The sequence below is a fragment of the Macrobrachium nipponense genome, chromosome 8 (genome assembly GCF_015104395.2).
Source record: "Macrobrachium nipponense isolate FS-2020 chromosome 8, ASM1510439v2, whole genome shotgun sequence".
Lineage (NCBI taxonomy): Eukaryota > Metazoa > Arthropoda > Malacostraca > Decapoda > Palaemonidae > Macrobrachium > Macrobrachium nipponense.
In genome coordinates, this window is record NC_087203.1 from 65,572,152 (window position 1) to 65,592,386 (window position 20,235).

Below are 20,235 nucleotides of genomic sequence, written 5' to 3' on the forward strand. Positions count from 1 at the left end.
TTGCATAGTATCCAATACATAACAGAAGAAATTATTCCGTTCCTCAAATTAAATTAAGAGAAACTGGATGAATTTGTCATAGTAAAGTATCACCTTTTCATATGTCCTCTTACTATTTCAAAACCATAAAAAATGCATCAGCACCATGATATTTTGAATCTTTGCACTTGACTCGTGCTTTGCCTCATATATAACCTTACACTTTTGAATAAGGCACTAGAGAAACATTACCCTGCAATTGCAAACTACATATACTACATCCCAATCTGGGAAATAAACCCATACTTTTTACACTCCCCAATCAATAGTAATTTTTTTCAATCACTGTTAACGGTACACTTTTGTACAAAGTATTAGAAAAAATTATCTTGCAATCACAGATGGTCATAGATCCCTATTTAGGAAACAAAACCATACTTTTCACACTCCCTGCGACTTCATTTAATTGAATTTTCTTGCCTTCTTATGTGCACCCAAGTGAAATGTAATGGAGAGGGGGGGGGGGGGGGAGAGAGAGAGAGAGAGAGATCATCCCCTGGTGACAAGAGTGAAAGGGTGCAAAACTCTAACATATAATAAATGATAATTCATATCTGTATATCTGGGCTGGGGGTAATGAATGCATGAGTCAGGGCTTATATTGGGTGACTTCAAAATGTTATCATAATGAGACTGTTCTGTCATGTTACTACCTTGTATACATTCAGCAGAAATCTCGCAGCTAAAATCCAAAAGCACTGCTTACAAAATCCGATTACCATAAGTTGAAACTTTGCTTGTCTTCATGCTGCAAGTCAGGAAATGGAATTTTTATTATAAAATTAATATTAATAATACTTACCTGTATAATTTATTTAGCCCTAAATCCCCAAAAACTGCACCAAAATTTACCACATTGGCAACCCTGATACCTCCTATTCTGTCCACCAGTTGGCAACACTGCTGCTGACAGTTACAAAACCTTCCCTTGAAAATCAGTTGTGATAGGCAGATCGTAGGGTAGGATGGGTGGGACTAGATAAATTATACAGGTAAGTATTATTAACCCTTTAACGCCGATTGGGCGATTTAAACGTCGATATAAATTGTCTGTTGGGTGCCGATTGGACGTATGGTACGTCGATATAAAAAATGTTTTTTTTTTTTTAATTTGCAGAAAAATAGTTATAGGCCTACTAGGTGAAAACTTTTGAATCACGCGCCATGGGGAATGATGGGAGCTCACGGATCAAGGCACTGTTTTGTTTAAAATTGTTAACCAGGCGCGCAAGCGCTAATTTCTTTCTTCTCGCACTAAAAACTATCAGCAACACATCTCAGAAATTATTTCGTCACTTTGACATAATTTTTTCAGCATTTTAAATTAGCCATTACATGGAGTATTATATATGAAAATGTGCACAATTTCATGTAGAACACAACAAAAAACAACTCATGGTTGTAGCTTTTATCAGTTTTGAAATATTTTCATATAAATAACGATGTGCCAAAATTTCAACCTGCGGTCAACTTTGACTACCGAAATGGTCGAAAAACACCAATTGTAAGCTAAAACTCTTATATTCTATTAATATTCAATCATTTACCTTCATTTTGCAACAAATTGGAAGTCTCTCGCACAATATATCGATTAATGGTAAATTTATGAAAAAAACATTTTCCTTACGTCCGCGAGGTAACTCTTCCGAAAAAATCATAAATTTTTTCGTCCGATTGTCGTAATGTTTGCACCATTTTAAATTAGCCGTTACATAAAGTTTTATATATGAAAATGTGCGCAATTTCATGTAAAATACAACAATAAACAACCCATGGTTGTAGCTTTTATCAACTTGTGACTCGACCGAAATGGTCGAAAAACGCAATTGTAAGCTAAAACTATTACATTCTAGTAATATTCAATCATTTACCTTTATTTTGCAACAAATTTGAAGTCTCTAGCACAATATTTCGATTTATGGTGAATTTATGAAATAAAATTTTTCCTTACGTCCGCGTGGTAACTTCCGAAAAAATCAAAATTTTTTCGTCCGATTGTCGTAATGTTTGTATCATTTTAAATTACCTGTTACATAAAGTTTTATATATGAAAATGTGCAAAATTTCATGTAGAATACAACTAAAAACAACCTATGGTTGTAGGTTTCATCAGTTTTGAAATATTTTCATATAAATAACGATAAATAGAAAAAATTCGTCCTTCGGTCAACTTTAACTCTACCGAAATGGTCGAAAACTGCAATTGTAAGCTACAACACTTACAGTCTAGTAATATTCAATCAATTACCTTCGTTTTTGCAACAAACGGAAAGTCTCTAGCACAATATTTTGATTTATGGTGAATTTTTGAAAAGTTTTTTTTTATGTCCGCGCATTATGAATTCATGCATCATTTTGTGATAATTTTTTCTCTGTGTTGCCTTGATTGTTTTACAATGTGTTATATACCAAAATGATCGCAATTTAGTGTACAATACAACGGAAAAAAATTAACTCGTTAGCTTTAACCGTTTTGCTCACAGCGCGATTTGTGTACAATTATATATGAAATTTTTTTTGCACTGTCATATATCCCAATATTTATATATGATAATGATATTTAATTTCTGATGGTTGCATACCTAACTTCAAGCAATGACAAAAAAAAAAAAAAAAAAAGGAGCCAAAAATGAACTCTTAATCTTGAAATTAAGTGTGCTGTAATTTTTTGGAGAGAAAAAAAAAAAAAAAAAAAAAAAAAAAAAATCCGCTCGAACGCCGCCGGCATACGGGAGACAATTTTTAAAATACCGCTTCGGCGTTTAAGGGTTAACATTAATTTTATAATAAAAATTCCATATTAATAAACATTACTTTAATATAATTTATCTAGCCTGATTAACCACACTGAAAAGGAGGGAATCTCAGTAAAATTTCCCTTTCGGGCAGAATAGGAGGAACCAACCTAATCCAATTAATGGAAAAGGAAGAATAAGAAGAGAAAAATAATAACAAGACATAAAACAACAATGAAATATATATCATATGCAGTTAAAAACTCAACCCAAAGTCTAAGATACTAAGAACTCAAAAGTCTCCTACCATAATGCTGCCGAACTGCAGTAGTAAAGGACGAGGAGTAAGTGCATAGTCAGTCCGTCTGTACAAAAGTCAGGTGACAAGTCAGATGACAAGGCTGCACCCTGATGACTTCATCAAGAGCTACAACCACCAACGACACCTGCTCTCTCATGAATGTCTGGTGCCAAGAGAAAGGAGCGGGTATTGGCAACTCTTTCCCTGAAGGATGACTGCCTGGACAATTCAAAGCTAAGCAAACACTGGGGGTGTATCAACGCAACCCAACGTCGCCAGCAGCGATATCAGCTCATGAGCAACTCCTGACTCGAGCTTTCAGTGCGAAGAGAATGGATCGTGGAGCAAAAAGGCGACTCAGTCCCGAAGGATGAGTAACTGACAGTCCAAACTGGTCTCATGTTAAACGATCACCAGAGGGTGTATCAACGCAACCGACTTTGTCAACAAGAAACTACTCAAGAGCTACTAAATGTCGCCTGATCTCGCATGAGTGTCTGACTCCGAGACAACAGGAGAGAAAAAAAGTAAATGGTGAATGAGTCACCAGATGACAGCAGACGATCCATTGACTAATTCCCTGTCCAGAAAGACAATGGAAGAACCATGAGTCGTCAGGACAAGCGAACCAGTGGCTAGTCCTAGGTCAGCATCGACTTTGGGAGAAGCGTAGTCGCCAGTGCCGACAACCCAGTGGCTGGTCCCATGTCAGACGGTCAATGGAAGCAGTGCGAGTTGTCAAGCAGCCAGCCCTTGTCATCAACAACACTTAAATACCAAACTGCCTAACTCCCATTATAACTAAACCAAAAACTGCCGAAAGTTATAAAGAAAAAAAAAAAAAAAAAAAAAAAAAAAAAAAAAAAAAAACATATACAGCAAAAATAAGATACAGGTAGCAACCAAACATAAAACAGGAAGACTACCTAATTCTCCTGTCTGATGACATGTCCGGCCATCACCAACGGGCCCAAAGAAGGAAGGTCGCCTAGAACTAGAGAAATATCCCTCAAGTAAAAAGAGGCAAAAACAGAATTAGAACACCAAGTCGCCGCCTTAAGCACCTTGGGGACTGAGACAGACTTTCTTCATAAAAGCTACTGATGTAGCAACTGCTCTTATACTATGTGCTCTCAGCGCCTGGCCTCACAGGCAGCCGAACCGCCAGTTTTAATAACAGGATCTCTTGAGGAAAAAGGATACACCATTCTTTGATATAGGTCTCTTGACATTTTGGGATGAAACAAACAGATGATAGGGACGACCCTGAATGTCCTTCATGCGATGTAAATAGCATGAGAGCGCCCTAACAGAGCAAAGAACTAATTCTTCATTTAAATTACCAACAAAGTCGACCAGCGACTTCAAAACGAAAAACCTGGGAATGGGATTATGAGACAATTCAGTCTTTGCGACAAATTCGGGAAGGTATGACAAAATGTCTTGTCCAGATCTGGCAACCAGAAAAAGTGTGCTTGCAGTTCACCCACCCTCTTGGCTTAGAAGAGAGGTCCCTAAAATCGGCCGTTTTCAGAGGCTCAAACGGAGGGAACCTTAAGGCTTGAAGGACTTTATTAACGTCCCATGTCGGAGGAGAACACTGTGGACTGGGTCGAGACAGGGAAAAAGATCGAATTAACCCCTTCAGCACTGGGACGTACACATGTACGTCTTTTACAGTCCAATAATAAAAGACTGCGACGTACACTTGTACGTCTTTCATCCCTCCTAGAAAAGCAAAGCGTTTTCTTCAGCTTGGATGGTTTCCAGACAGTATTGTGTACGAGAGAGGTGCTGAAGCTCCACCCACAATTCATTCTAACCAATGAGCATCCAATGGACGTCGTGACGTCATTTTCATATGGGATATTAGGAGGGGTACTGGCCAACACATGCTAGTGAGCCTCAGGCTATTATCTGAGAAGGATGATCACGATTTTGTCCGTAAACCATGTAGATTTGAATTCTAAACCTTTTTCCCTTTTGATTGCAGTTATTTTATATGTTCTTTTTTCAGTATCATGTCAGATGATAGTGTTTCAGAGTCAGGGTCTGAGTACCTGCCAAATCTATCAGATGATGATTATAGTGATAATTTCTTAGAGGTTGACAGTGACAAGTGTTTGGAAGACACTGAACCTCTTGTTGATGAAGGTTGGCGGTTCATAACTGATCCATCTTGTGACTTGCGCCCAGACCCAGGCATCCCCTGATTCACAGAGGGTGACAATGGGATTCCTGCTTACTCACCAGATTTCACCTGCTTACGTGATGCATTTTTTTTCCCTTTTTTGTGGTGATGTAATTGACAAATTGTGTGAATGGATGAATGTTCAGGCAGAGTAGTACTTTCACTCAACAGGAAGCGTAAGGTGAAAGGACTTCTATGGAGGCCTGTTACTTGTGATGAGATGTATGTTTTTCATAGCTTGCTGATGATAATGGGGGTGAATAAATTGCCCCATATGTATATAACTATTGGTCACGAGATGCTGTTGCTTTTATTATTATTATTATTATTACTATTATTACTGTTTTATTATTATTATTATTATTATTATTACCAGTGCCGTAAACATTCATTGATGTATACGCTGTTTCTGTATGAAAGCTAGGAATAACAGTTTCAGTAAGAAAACTAGTACTGCTATCACCACTACTACTATTTTACTAATACTTTACTACTTTTTCTGCTACTTTATTTCTACTACTTTACTACTATTTCTACTACTTTATAACTGTTCCTACTTCTGCAATTATTGAGCAAGTAATGATTGATACTCGCAGTCGACAGGGGGTCTCATGGGGTATGCAAGCATTTGCAGCCATGACGCAGGGCGGTGGCGAAGGGGTTAAATCTCTAATAACTTAAGATGAAGAGATTTCAGGGAGCATCGCCTTAAAAACATAGGAAAAAATCAACCTATAACCCTTAATGCACGAAGGTGACAGGCCCGTCATGATGTAAATGAACTAAAAACTGCTATTTTCAGTAAGGAAGGTCTAGAAATTGAATGCCCTTGAGACCTACACCAACGTCTGAAAACTGACCATTTAGCCTGATAATTTACCGTGGTTGATTGCCGTCTGGCAAGAGCCAACTGTCGAGCCACTCTGGAGGAGAACCCTTCATGCTTGGAGAATCTCCTGACAGTCTCCAGGCATGAAGATGAAGCATGTGGAGCCTCTGATGGAATCGATGAAAATGGGGTTGTTTGAGAAGATCTAGTCTCTCTGTCAGACGAGTGGAGGGCTCCACCAGTGCTTCCAGTAGGGCGGGAAACCACTCCTTCTGTTGCCAGAAGGGGCCGATCTAGGCGAGATCCAGATGCTTGGTTGCCCTCACTTTGTTAAGGACTGACCTCACCAGAGCGAACGGAGGAAATGCATAGGCTTGGAGGCCCTCCCAGTCCTGCAAAAGAGCGTCTGTCCTGGCACTCTGAGGAGTCTGGTAAGGGGCGAAACAGATCTGGCGCCGAAAATTCAGTGGGTGGCAAACAGATTGACTGTGACAGGCCACTTCTTTCTGAGGCTGTCGAAGATTTCCTGGCAAAGTGTCCATTCCGACCCTTGAACTTCGTTCAGTCTCGACAAGGCATCTGCTAAGACGTTGTGATGGCCCAGGATAAACTGAGGGACCAACGTAATCCTCCTGTCTTCTGCCCAACACAGGATTGATCAGGCTTCTTGAGTGAGAAGGTCCGACTGTGTGCCACCTTGGTTTCTTAAGGACGAGACTACTGTGGTGTTGTTGACGAAGATCGCTACAACCAACTCCGACAGTTGATCCTGAAATGAAAGAAGGCCTAGGTACACTGCCCTTAGTTCCCTCCAATTTATTGACATGATCCTCTCTTCCTCTGACCAAAGGCCCAAAACTGCTTCGGAGCCAAGGTGCTCGCCCCAACCTTGATCCGAGGCGGAAATGAAAGAAGACGTCCCTGACTTGCATCCACCAACGGAGATCCTTCCAACATTGTGGAGAGGTGACGACTATTGTGTCCTCGGACATGAAATCCCATGACTGGCGAAGTGTCGACTGAAGGGACCTCATTCTGAGACGACCTCTGGGAACCAGTTGGATGAGGGATGACAAATGGGCCAGGATAGTCCTCCAAAGAGAAACTGGCTGCATTAAGGAGGACAAAAATTCTTCGACCAGGCTTAGAAGCTTGTCTATCTGTGTCTGAGAGGGAGAAGCCCTAAAAACCTGGGAATTCAAAAAAATCCCCAGATAAGTCATGATCTGGCAAGGGATTAGATTTGACTTGTCGAAGCTGACACAAATGCCCAACTCGACACAGAGACAGAACTATCTCTCTCGACCGAGACTTTTCTCTAGAGATTCGGCCTGAACTAGCCAGTCGTCCAGATACCAAAGCATCCTTACACTTAACCGATGCAGAATAGCAGAAACAGGAGCCATCACCTGAGAAAAGACCTGTGGAGCAGTGGCGAGGCCAAAACAAAGGGTCTTGAACTGGAAAACTCCCAAGTCTGTGAAAAACCGAAGGTAAGGTCTGCTCTGTGGATGGATGGGGATTTGCAGATAAGCATCCTGCAGATTGATGGAAATCATCCAGTCCCCCATCCTGATGGATGAAAGAACAGTCTGAACCATCTTCATCCAGAACTTGGACTTTAGAATGAACTTGTTCAAGACCAAAAGATCTATGATGGGGCGCCAGGCACCTGAGGCCTTTAGAACTACAAACACCCGTGAGTAAAACCCGGGGGGAGGAGGAGGAGCTCGCTCTATGGCATCCTTCTCCAAGAGGGCCGAAAGCTCCTTCTCCAAGGCTTGACCCCTAATTGAGTGAGGAGAATAACTACTGAACTCGAGAGGACAATTGGAAAGTGGAGGTCTCGAAACAAAAGGGATATTGTAACCAACTTTCAGGACCTCCACTACCCCAGCATCCACTGCTCCCTCCTGCCAAGCTGACCAATGGTGAGAGAGACAAGCTCCTCCTCCGGTCTCCGGGCGAGGTAATAACTCCAACTTCCAAAAATTCTTACGCAAGACAAAGAAGAAAAAGGTCCTCCTGGAGGTTGAGCTCTTCCTCTGCCCTTAGATCCACGCCAACAACCTCCCCTGCGTTTCAAAGGGTGAGCGCCAGAGGAGGAAGCCAAGGCACCAGAAACCTGAGATGTACTCAGGAAAAACGAGCCAGAAGGAGGAGGCTGTTGGGCTGGAGCAGAAGGTGCAGCTCTGGCACTAAAATTACGCTTACTCCTTGAAGAAACGGGAGGAAAACCAGAGGAAAAAGCTCTTGGTAAGAGGCATCACCTTGATGTTCCTTCAAAACCTCAGAAAGCACAGAAAGATCAAAAAGGGAATTGCCAAAAGGAGAAGAGGACAACAAACGGTTTCTCTGAATCTCCGAAACAGGAGAGGGTAACTGTGACAAATACAGGTTAGGCCTTAGAGAAACGAGAAAGGCCTACATAGAAGCTCGTTCTGATGTAGAGAAGCGATTGAAATAGACGAGTAGAATTTCTCAAAAAGAGGAGCATCGCGAGGAACAAACCCAGAGTCCTTGACATACATTAAAAGACCTCCCAGGATCTACATATTGAAGGATTGAGCTTTTTGTAAGGCGCTCATAACAGACTCCATGGCAATAAAGTCTTCGATAGAGACTGAGATCGAAGCCTTGGAAAGCAAGGGTTGATCCGAAAGTCGGACAAAATCAGGATTTGGTTTGGGGGGTCGAGAGAATGAAGTATCATCCGCCACCTGATAAACTACTCTCCGGTGTCGTAGAAGAGAAGAGAGCTTCCTCTTTCCTTCCCCGATCACCTTTGAAAGTTTAGCGGTGACGTCCACCCTCACTCTCACAAACCTCTGAGCAAAGGGTAAACGTAAAAATTCATGCGACCGGGAAGGACCATCAAGAAAAATCCTTTCTGTAATACAGCGAGGGGGAGGCTGCTTCTGCTCTTTAGGCCTAGCCTGAGGAAGAAAACTAAAAATTATATCAAAAAGTTTCTTGAACTTGACATCATGACCGCCGTTCAACGAAACATCAATATCACACGAATCCACATCATCAACATCGTCAGACCCTAACTGAGAAAATTCACCCAAAGTAACATCCTGATGACTAGCTGTCTTAGGTCTAACACTAATACCCCTCCCCCCTTCTTCTAAAGCGTCCTTTGCACTGTTACGGGACTAACAGGGGACACAATGGGTAAAGAATCATCAGGCACCTGCCCAGATCGGATCCACCGTAGGACTTCGCCATGACGGGGTTCACAAGCTGGAGTATCTGTCACACCGTTACCCATGGTGCTGTCGACAGGTACCTGACGAGGAGCTGATAATGAATATAAAAGTGTTAGACATCCTAGTAAAAGCTACTTAAAAATTCTCTGACAGCTTGTTAAACTTGGCTGAAACGTCTCTTATCTAAACTATGCCGTAGTGTTTCAAATTTCTTCTTCCAACTAGTTTCCATCGCCAAAACTTTGAATCAAAATCAGAAACGACTTCATTAGTTAACAGTTGCACAGGTGGCAAAGCATCAACTAATTCGGAATTGTATCACACGATACCGAAACTGAAAAGCCAGAACCATGGGTGCACAAGTCAAGGAAATCATTAGATACACACCTAGCTACCGATTTCTTTTTCTCCTTAATCAATCTTTTGCGCTGAAAGATTCTTTGATGTTTAATATACGTCGTCATGTCTTCGTCAGACCAAGACTTACATAAGTCGCAACGTGAAGTCAAGTCACAAACTTGTCCACGACAAGAGCTACAAGTCATGGGATTCATACTCCCTGCTACTCATCCTTGTCCCACAAGCCAGGCAATTCCTGATGTTGCTAGCAGAAGGAAGAATAGAATTATCTTGGCTATCCATTGGACTGTTGGACAGGTCACGTAATTCTGGGTCGTGCAAAAGTTCGTAAAATATATACCACAGTAGAAATAAAAGTTAATTCACTAATTTCGCGGATATAATATGTAAATGGTAATTAACATAAAGCCGCATTAACAATTAAAGAGAGCTTTAAAGGCACAAAAGGTTTAGGAAATTTATAAAGAGCAGCCGTGATGTAAACAACACAGGAGCTCGTTAACAACAGATTTTGTAACTGTCAACAGCAGTGTTGCCAACAGGCAGACAGAATAGGAGGTAACAGGGTTGCCCATGTGGTAAATTTTGGTGCAGTTTTTGGAGATTTAGGGCTAGATAAATTATAGGTAATGTTTATTAATACAAGGATTACAATACATACTACTATTACCTTTTCTGTGTAAATGAGGCCATTTATAATTTCTTAGCTTATTCAGCCACCCTATGGGGTGAACTGCAGCAGCAACCTAAGATTTACTTTATGCAATAAATGAGAAACAAGGTGGAGTGCAAGAGAATGGGCAGTAAAAGTCATATATGAAAAACTACGTATACAGGCAGTCCCCAGTTATTGGCAGGGTGCTTATAAGCGAAACCAGCCATTTAACTGAAACCCTGTTCTTTATGGTGCTTATGGCACTGATAACCAGTTACTGGTGGCTCTTTAGTCATGTTATGGTGCCATAACTATTATCGGCATCTTATGGCACCGATAACCGAAACTCAGCCCGTTACGGCGCCATAAATCGCCAATTTTAGTTTTGGGTCAGTAGCTGTGGGTCAAGCCATAAAGGACCTTTGTATTTTCCATTCATGCACAGACACGATGAACCCTGACAATATACTGTGTACGTACATTAAATATGTGAAAAAGCACCCCAAAAAATCACTATTAAAATACCAACGATCCGTACAACTACGTCATGAAAATTAAAAAGTGAAAATGTCCAAAATTATTGATTGACGTGACATTTTTATTCCGAGAGAGAGAGAGAGAGAGAGAGAGAGAGAGAGAGAGAGAGAGAGAGAGAGAGAGAGAAGAAGAGAGAGAGAGAGAGAGAGAGAGAGAGAGAGCCTTAACTAGAATTAATTAATATTTGAATTTGATTTTTCTCACTTATATTCATTAAGAAAACAAAAGCGAGGAAATACCACAGAGGATTACCACAGGTCAAGGTCGAAGGAAAGGATATCCACAATCCACAAGTCACCTTCGAGAAATGGAAACATGCCAACAGTATAAAGAGATTGGGAATTTTTTTTTTTCCTTTTTTGACTGACTGACTTCGATGGTTCACTTATTAAGTGAGAATGGCAGCCCAACTGAAACACAACATGATACTTCTGTTTTGCAGCACATTTCATTACAGTAGTACCTTGTTGTCTTGCATCTTTGGAGAAATTCTTATTCTTTATATATCAAGTGCATAAATGTCCTTGTAAGCTAAAAAAAAAAAAACCTATTTTAGAAAAGCAGCTTCTTACCTTGATTCTTCAGAAGAGCATGTTTTGGTGTTTAAAAGTAATACTTTTCGAGCTTTGAGTAAAACACACGTTATGAAAAAGACAAAGTGGTGTAGCCCAGAGGTAGTGAAGTTTATGCTAGCCTTGTCGTTATTCCTATGGGTGAACTTTGGACCTACTTAAAATAATCAAGTGGGTAATGAATATTCTATTATGACTTGTGTCAAGTTAATATGTACTACTTTACGTATGCCTTGCCATATAGACTAAATGAAGTTGGTGAGTAAAAGCAGATTCAAATTACAGTACTAATACATTAACCACTTCGGGACCGTGACGCTCCCCATGACATATATGTCGTCATAACTCCATATTGCAATAGGAAAGCTCGTAGTGTTGGGTTATGTCTCCTATTGGTTTTTGCAGGCGTGGGTAGGCTGTAGCAACACACACTAAGCTCCTAATTTTTTTTCAGTCAATCGTTCGCATTCTTGGCTAAGACGTCACAGCCTCCTCGTAAGTTGATGCAGTCATGGTAGAGTTCATGCATGTTTTTTCATGATTTTCTTTTTTTCTCTGATGACTTTCTTCGTTTTATTTGCATTTTTACTGCAAAACCATGAGTGAGAGCAGTGATATCCCTTCCGAGGAATATGTTCCTTCTGAAGAAGAGTATGATAGTGTTGACGAGCTCTAAAGTGATGAAATAAGTGAAATTAGTGATAATGACATGGAAGAACGAGAGGTGGAAGGTGGGTTTACATGTGTTACCAACATATTCAAGGATCATTGTCCAACAATGTTGCCAGACTTTTGTGACTTTTTTTCAGGGATAAACCAAGTGCTTGAGGATGCACTTTTCCTTATGCCTGGGGATGCATTTTATTTTTTATAACATGAAAACACTTTGTTCATGGGCTAATGAGAGAGCTGCATTATTTTTTCAAGGAAATCCCCACTAAATAGGTAAAATTCATGAGTTGATATGGCGAGAAGTAAAAGTAAATGTTATATATAGTATGTAAAGTATATGTGTGCATGTGTGTAGTATACATATACACCTGTGTATACTATATAACTTTACATTCATTTTCATCAATATATAAAGCAGAATATATATTAGTATAACCTTTTCTTTCAGGGTTAAATGGACACTAGGGTAAGTTGGGAAAATGCAGGATGCAGAATCTCGCCGATTATGTGTCATGCAGTACCGAAGGGGTTAAGGATCCACTTCTATAATTCAAGGAATCTGTAGAAAAGTAGTGATACAGATTCATAACATAAAAATAATAATATTAATTTTCAAAATAAAATTATTACTATTTGGATACTAACATGACTTTAAAGGTGACTATATCTCCCCACTGGCATTCAAATAAAGAAATTGCTTGGCTGACTTGGATGACTGTCTAGTTCACCTGTTCTCCACTAGATGTGTTTCGAATGTTATAGCTCTTTTCAGAATTATTGACAGCCCACTAAGTTGTGGAGAGGCTGGATGGGGTCAACTTTAACAGTAGGTAAATATCTACATAATAAATTTGATTTGAAAACCATATTATTTGGGGCGTATCTTACCTAATGGTTAAAGACAGCCAATTCACACATTCACAAAAGGATGGTGGGTAGTGCAACTAGACAATATCAACCTAGCTAAGCAAGCTAAAGGCTTCTTGCATGAGACCCAAAACATTCTTACCTGATCTGGAATCCTTCCTGGATTCCAGGCAATTCTGCTGCCAGAAGGGCTAATTCAGGGAGCAAGGCTCTCATACATGCTTAATATGCTTGGAGAAGAGCAACTATAAGGAAAAGCTAGTTTGACTTTAGCCAGTATGAATAGGAGGGACCCCTTATTAGGGTTTGAAAGCCTACAAAACGAAGTAACTAAAAAGGGATACGTACTTAGTGATACAAAGGTATGCTCCTATATAATATTTGTACCTTCATGTCCTCCATAAAATCAAAACCTAAGATTAAAAAACAAACAATCTAAAAAGACAGCTCTTCCTTTTGGTTCAGGAAAAAACTTTATGCACTATGACTAGTGAACTAAGGGCTTTACAGTTCTCAAACACAATGTCAATATCCTTAAGGTAGTGAGCAGCAAAGACTGAACTGTACTTCCACTATGCTACATTAATTACATCTTCAAGTGACAAATTACAAAAAACTAAATGAAGTAGCAACAGCTATGTTTAATTCCATAAAGGTAGTAAGATCTGGATCTATTTTCCCATGCACTAATGTGACCAAATAGAAAAAAAAATAAAGACATCCTTTGGCACTAACCGGAAAAAAAAAAAAAAAAAAAACTGCATTCTTTGGAAAAAGTGTACTATATATTAGGTTTTCTAACATCACAAACATTATGTGGGAAGATACTGACACAGTTCAGTGATAGATTAAGGACATATCGTTTGTCAAACAAGGACACTGTGGTCTGCGCTAATCATATTGAGATACATGATGCAATCAACGAAGACTTTTTTGTGCTTTCTTCTACCAATACTACCATTGTTGATGCTGCCATACAACTTCGCTCTGTCATTCTACAGCTACAGGAAAAGACAAGACCCCTGCCTCAAGACATCACTGTTGATACCTTGTGTGCTGGTGAGGCAGATGCTCCTGAAGAGCTATACTTCTATTCTTCCAGACACACTACACTGGCAGCCACACCTCTGTGATGAGTCCACATGCTGAATGTTATGTGCAGTCATCTGCTGATGATTCAGTACTTGCAACAACGCGTGGAAGGGTAAAACCAGCAAAATGATATTGTTGTCATGATACAATAAAGTTTTATACATACTTACCTGGCAGATATATACTTAGCTATAGACTCCGTCGTCCCCGACAGAAATTCGAATTTCGCGGAACACGCTACAGGTAGGTCAGGTGATCTACCGCCACTGCCGCTGGGTGGCAGGAATAGGAACCATCCCATTTTCTAAGAAAGATTTTCTCTTCCACCTGTCTCCTGAGGGGAGGCTGGGTGGGCCATTTAATAGTATATATCTGCCAGGTAAGTATGTATAAAACTTTATTGTATCATGACAATATCATTTTTATACATTCAACTTCCCTGCCAGATATATACTTAGCTGATTGGCACCTTTGGCGGAGGTAAGAGACCGCTAATTACTGAATAGACAGGGAACAACATACGTTGTAGGTAACAAAAATATAAGAAACCTTGGTTCCTACCTGTGTCGGCAAAAGACTTCATGGCTACTGCCTAGGAGCTTACATCGCCTCAAGAGCCTCAGCGAGGTAGTGACCTCATGCTAAGAGTTCTTGATGGTCTGTCTATGGGGTCTTATCCACTTACTCGACAGAACCTAAGGATCTTTGTCAATGGGGTCCTATCCACTTACATGACAAAACACCTTGCCATATGGCATCATCAAGGAGCATAACACCGATCCCGATCACCTGATCCTAATACCAGGGTTAGTACTATGATTGAAAGGAGTTATCCCCCCAACATCCTTTCAAACGACCATAAAAAACTCAAAACCAAACAATCTTTCAGTTAAAAACAATATTATTTAAGGATCAGTACCAGCTCCCTGTCCCAGCACGGTATCCGCTCATACATAAGGTCAAAGAGAAAAACACTTTTCATAAGTCACCCTGACGTCTTTTAAGTAGTGGGAGGCAAATACCGAGTTGCATCTCCAATATGTTGCTGCTAATATGTCTTTCATTGACATATTTCTATTAAAGACTAAGGAGGTTGCAATTGCACGGACTTTGTGTGCTCTATCCCTAAGCAGCTTAAATGTTTTCTCTTGGCATTTCATGTGAGCCTCCGTTATCACATTTCTCACGAAGAATGCTAATGCGTTCTTCGACATTTGCCTCTTCGGGTTCCTTACCGCGCACCATAGGCTCTGATTACAACCCTGAAGTTGACTCTTTCTCTTCAGATAAAACTTCAGTGCTCTGACCGGACAGAGAGACCTTTCTGCTTCTCTACCCACAAGGGGAGAGAGGCCCTTGATTTCAAAACTTCTGGGCCAAGGTTTAGAAGGATTCTCATACTTGGCCAAAAACAGAGGTTGGAAAGAGACAACAGCAGAATCTCCTCTAAAACCTACCCGAGAGTCTAATGCATGTATCTCACTGACCCTCTTGGCCGTCGCGAGGGTCAAGAGAAAAATGCACTTTCTCGAGAGGTCTCTAAAGGATGCCTTATCAGGTGGTTCGAAAGTATCCGAAGAGAGAAACTGGAGGACCACATCTAGGTTCCAACTTGGAGCGATAGAGGATTTAGACTTTGTAGTACCAAAGGATCGTATCAAATCATGGAGATCCTTATTGTCCTCTGTGTTAAGGCCCCTGTTTCTAAATACAGCCGAGAGCATACTTCTATAACCTTTTATGGTAGAAACAGCTAAACGTGATTCCTCTCTAAGGAAGAGAAGGAAATCAGCAATTTCGGCCACAGAGGTATCGGAAGAGGACAGCTTCTTCGACCTACACCATCTATGGAAGACTTCCCACTTCGATTGATAGACCCGCAGAGTAGAGGATCTGCGGGCTCTGGCAATTGCAGCTTTTCGAGAAAAGCCTCTCGCTCTGACAAGTCTTTCAATAGTCTAAAGGCAGTCAGGGAGAGAGCGTGGATGTTTCCGTGATATCTCTCGAAGTGGGGTTGTTTGAGCAGATCTGTCCTCATGGGAAGAGATCTGGGGAAGTCCACCGTCCATTCCAGTACCTCTGTGAACCAGTCTTGAGCGGGCCAATATGGGGCGATGAGTGTCAGTTTCATCGCCTCCGAGGAACGGAACTTTCTTAACACTTCCCCCAGAATCTTGAAAGGGGGAAAAGTGTAGGCATCTATGCCCGACCAGTCCATGAGAAAGGCATCTATTGCTATTGCTCTTGGATCTTCTACAATGGAGCAAAAGTTTTCCATCCTTCTGGAGAGGAACGTGGTGAACAGGTCTATCTGAGGCTTCCCCCAGAGAGACCAGAGCTTTCGGCAGATTTCGGAGTGTAGGGTCCACTCTGTTGGAAGGACCTGGTTCTTCCTGCCGAGTCTGTCTGCTCTGACATTTTTGGTCCCTTGTACAAACCTCGTCAACAGTACAATGCCTCGTTCCTCTGCCCATATCAAGAGGTCTCTCGCTATCTTGTATAGTGCGAGCGAGTGAGTCCCCCCCTGTTTTCGAATGTAAGCCAGAGCCGTGGTATTGTCCGAATTTACCTGGACTACCACGCCTCTGACCTCCGACTCGAAGTTCTTCAAGGTTAGATGAACTGCCGTAAGTTCTTTTACATTTATATGCCAGGACACCTGTTCTCCTGTCCAGGTTCCTGACACTTCCTTCTTTCCTAGAGTTGCTCCCCATCCCGTTTCCGAGGCATCGGAAAACAACACTAGGAGAGGGTTCCGAATCGCAACGGATATACCTTCGTTCTTCTGAAGCGGGGTTAACCACCACCTCAGATGTAATTTTATTTCTTGTTGAATGGGAAACTGATCCGAAAGATCCCCTTTCTTTCTGTCCCACATTCTTTGCAGGTAAAATTGCAGAGGTCTCTGATTGAGCCTCCCTAGGGAAACTAACTGCTCCAGCGACGAAAGGGTGCCCAGAAGACTTAACCATTCCCTCGCTGAGCTTCGTTCTTTCCTTAAGAAGGTTGAGACTTTCTCCAAGCCTCGAGCAATTCTGTCTTGCAATGGAAATGCTCGAAAACCCCGAGAATCCATCTGAATCCCCAGATAGACAATGTCCTGGCTGGGGATCATCTGAGACTTCTCGAGGTTCACGAGCAGTCCGAGTGAGCGAACGAGATTCAAAGTCGTTTCCAAGTCCTCCAAACATTGTTGTTTTGATTTGGCCCTTATTAGCCAGTCGTCCAGATAGAGGGATATGTTCACCCCCTCCAGATGAAGCCACCGTGCTACGTTCCTCATCAGGTTGGTGAACACTTGAGGAGCCGTAGACAGGCCGAAGCACATGGCCCTGAATTGAAAGACCCTTCCCTGCATCATGAATCGTAGATATTTCCTCAATGACGGATGCAGAGGGACGTGAAAATATGCGTCTTCTAGATCCAAGGAGGCCATCCAATCTCCTGGACGCAGAGCCGCCAGTACCGAGTTGGATGTTTCCATAGAGAACTTCTGTTTCTCTACGAATCGGTTCAGTGCGCTCACATCCAGGACAGGTCTCCACCCTCCCGAGGATTTTGGTACGAGGAACAGTCAATTGTAAAAGCCCTGAGAGTGTGGATCCTGTACTAATTCTATGGCCTCCTTGTCCAACATTTGTTCTACTAGTTGCAGAAGGGTCTTCCTCTTGACAGGGTCCGCGTACTTCGCCGACAGTTCCCTCGGAGTAGACGTCAAGGGAGGTCTGTCCCTGAAGGGGATGAGATATCCTCTCCTTACAATTGAGAGGGACCAGTTGTCTGCCCCTCTCGAAGCCCATTCTTTTGCAAAGTTCAGAAGTCTGGCGCCTACTGGTGTTTGGAGGACTTGAGGTTCACTTGCTTTTCTTGGTAGGTCTAAAGGCAGAAGACCTACCTCTTCTTTCTGCTCCTCTCTTCTTAAAGGAGGATCTCGAAGACGAACTTCCTCGAAAGGGCGGCTTTGGGATCCGTCTCTCCCCCTTCGTGGCAGGAACAGCTGTCCTCGGCCTTTTGGTTGACTGAACCAGAAGATCTTGTGTCGCCTTCTCGGTAAGTGAGTGAGAAATATCTCTCACTAACTGAGAAGGGAAAAGCTGGTTAGACAGAGGAGCGTACAGAAGGGACGACCTCTGTGCCGGAGAGACAGCTTTCGTAAGAAAAGAACTGAATACAGTTCTCTTCTTAAGTATTCCCGCCCCGAAAAGGGAGGCCACTTCTCCCGACCCGTCTTGCACTGCCTTGTCCATACAAGTCAAAATACTATTAAGGACATCGGGGCTCAGTTGTTCATAGTCTTGTGTCCTCTTGGCCATCACCCCAAGGGACCAGTCCAGAAAGTTGAAAACTTCCAAGACATGGAACAATCCCTTGAGGAGATGGTCCATTTCAGACATTCCCCAAGTTGTCTTGGCTGAAGACAGAGAGTGTCTCCTCGACGCATCCACCAGCGTTGAAAAATCTGCCTCTGCAGTAGCTGGGAGGGCGAGTCCCATTGCTTCGCCTGTCTCATACCAGATACCCCTCCTCCCAGAAAGTCTGGAGGGAGGGCAGGTAAAGACAGTCCCCGCCTCCTTCTTGGAGTTAAGCCAATTCCCAAAAGACTGCAAAGCCTTCTTCATGGAAATTGTCGGCTGCATCTTCAGGAAGGACGACGACTTTGAGGTTTTCGCACTCGTAAAAAGCGACCGAGGAGACGGAGGAGCGGCAGGACTCAAAGAATCTCCAAATTCTTGGAGCAAAAGCGCAGCCAACGCTTTGTAGTCCGATAGTCCAGCCCCTTTTTGGTCTTCGGTGTCAGAGACATCTTCCAATGCAAGTTCCCCCGGAGAATCATTATTAGCCGAGGGAGAACGTCTCTTCTCGCAAGGTGAAGGGCTCTTCGCAGAATCAGCTCCCTCCCGACAAGGGCGACGGCCGCCTGTGCGGCATCTTGCGTCCCTGTCCGGCGAATGCTGATCCTCAGAAAAAACCCGATCATCATGTAAGTCTTCCTGTCAAGAAGGACGGCCGCCTGTGCGACATATTGCATTCTTCTCAGGAGACAGCTGTGCTTGCGGAAGATTTCCACCAGAAACGGACATATCGTGAACAGGACGACGGCCGCCTGTGCGGCACCTTTCGTCTCTGTCCAGAGAAATCCGCTCCTGGTCCAAATCATGAAGAGATGCTTCCTGGTTGATTTCTCCGTACGATTCCTTTGAGGAAAATCTTGGCGCTTGGTGCTTAACCGTTGCCGAAAGTCTGGTTTGTTCAATGCGCTTGGACGTATCTGTCCGTCTCGGACCATGTCGTCTGTCCGAGCTGTCCACATATGGAACTTGGCGCTTGGCTGGTGTCATTCCAGTACGACACTTCTGCCTGTCCGTCTTGTCCGCTTCTGGCGCCTGGCGCCCGGATGGAGTTGCCTGCGCACGACGTTTTGTCTAATCCAGGCTGTCCGCCTTGTCAAGGTTCTCCGCAATCGGCACGAGTCGCTTGGACATAGTTGTCCGCATAGGACATATCCGCCTGTCCGGGCTGTCCGCGTCTGGCGAATGGTGTCTGGTTGGTGCCGTCCGCGTAGGACACTTTTTCCTGTCCGAGTCTTCCAATTCTGGCGCCGAGCACCTGGGTGATTCTGTCCGACTCGGACACTCTTCGTCATTGTCCGTATGTGGCGTCCCAAGCCTATGAGTTTTCATCCTTCTTTCTTTATTCCTCTCTGTACTCGTACGAGGAGTAGAGGAGATAAGTCTGGAGTCCGGAACGCCCGTCGGACGCGATCTCTTAACAGGAAGAAAATCGTCCTTTCTCCTCGGAAGGTCTTTTCTCAATACTCCTACTAAAGAGGAAATTTGTTCCTGCATTTAAAGTAGGATGTCCATCGCGGTTTCTTCCTTTTCTTTGCCATGAATAGGAGAATGCGCTCTGGAAGGTGTAGGAGATCGAGATATTGTCCTCTTGGCTCTTTTCCTCTCGTAGGGAGAATCGTCCGGGAAATGTTCCGGGCTCAAGTCCAACGTCGTAGCTTTCCAACTCCTCTTGATCGGATATCCGCGACAGTTCGTCGGAAGTCCATCCACTTCTTCGAGGAGACGAATCGGATGATGAAAAGCACTCTTTTAGGATGCCTTTCCAATGGCGATCCTTGGCAGTCTGTTACGCTACAGATTCTGCCGAGGGGACGCCTGACC

General features: G+C 42.6%; 1 protein-coding gene across 1 annotated transcript in view; it reads right to left on the bottom strand.

The window, feature by feature from the left end:
- Positions 1–20,235, bottom strand: part of LOC135222814 (mitochondrial import inner membrane translocase subunit Tim8 A-like) — a 316,936-nt gene that overhangs the window by 532 nt on the left and 296,169 nt on the right. The gene's annotated exons all lie outside the window — the stretch shown is intronic.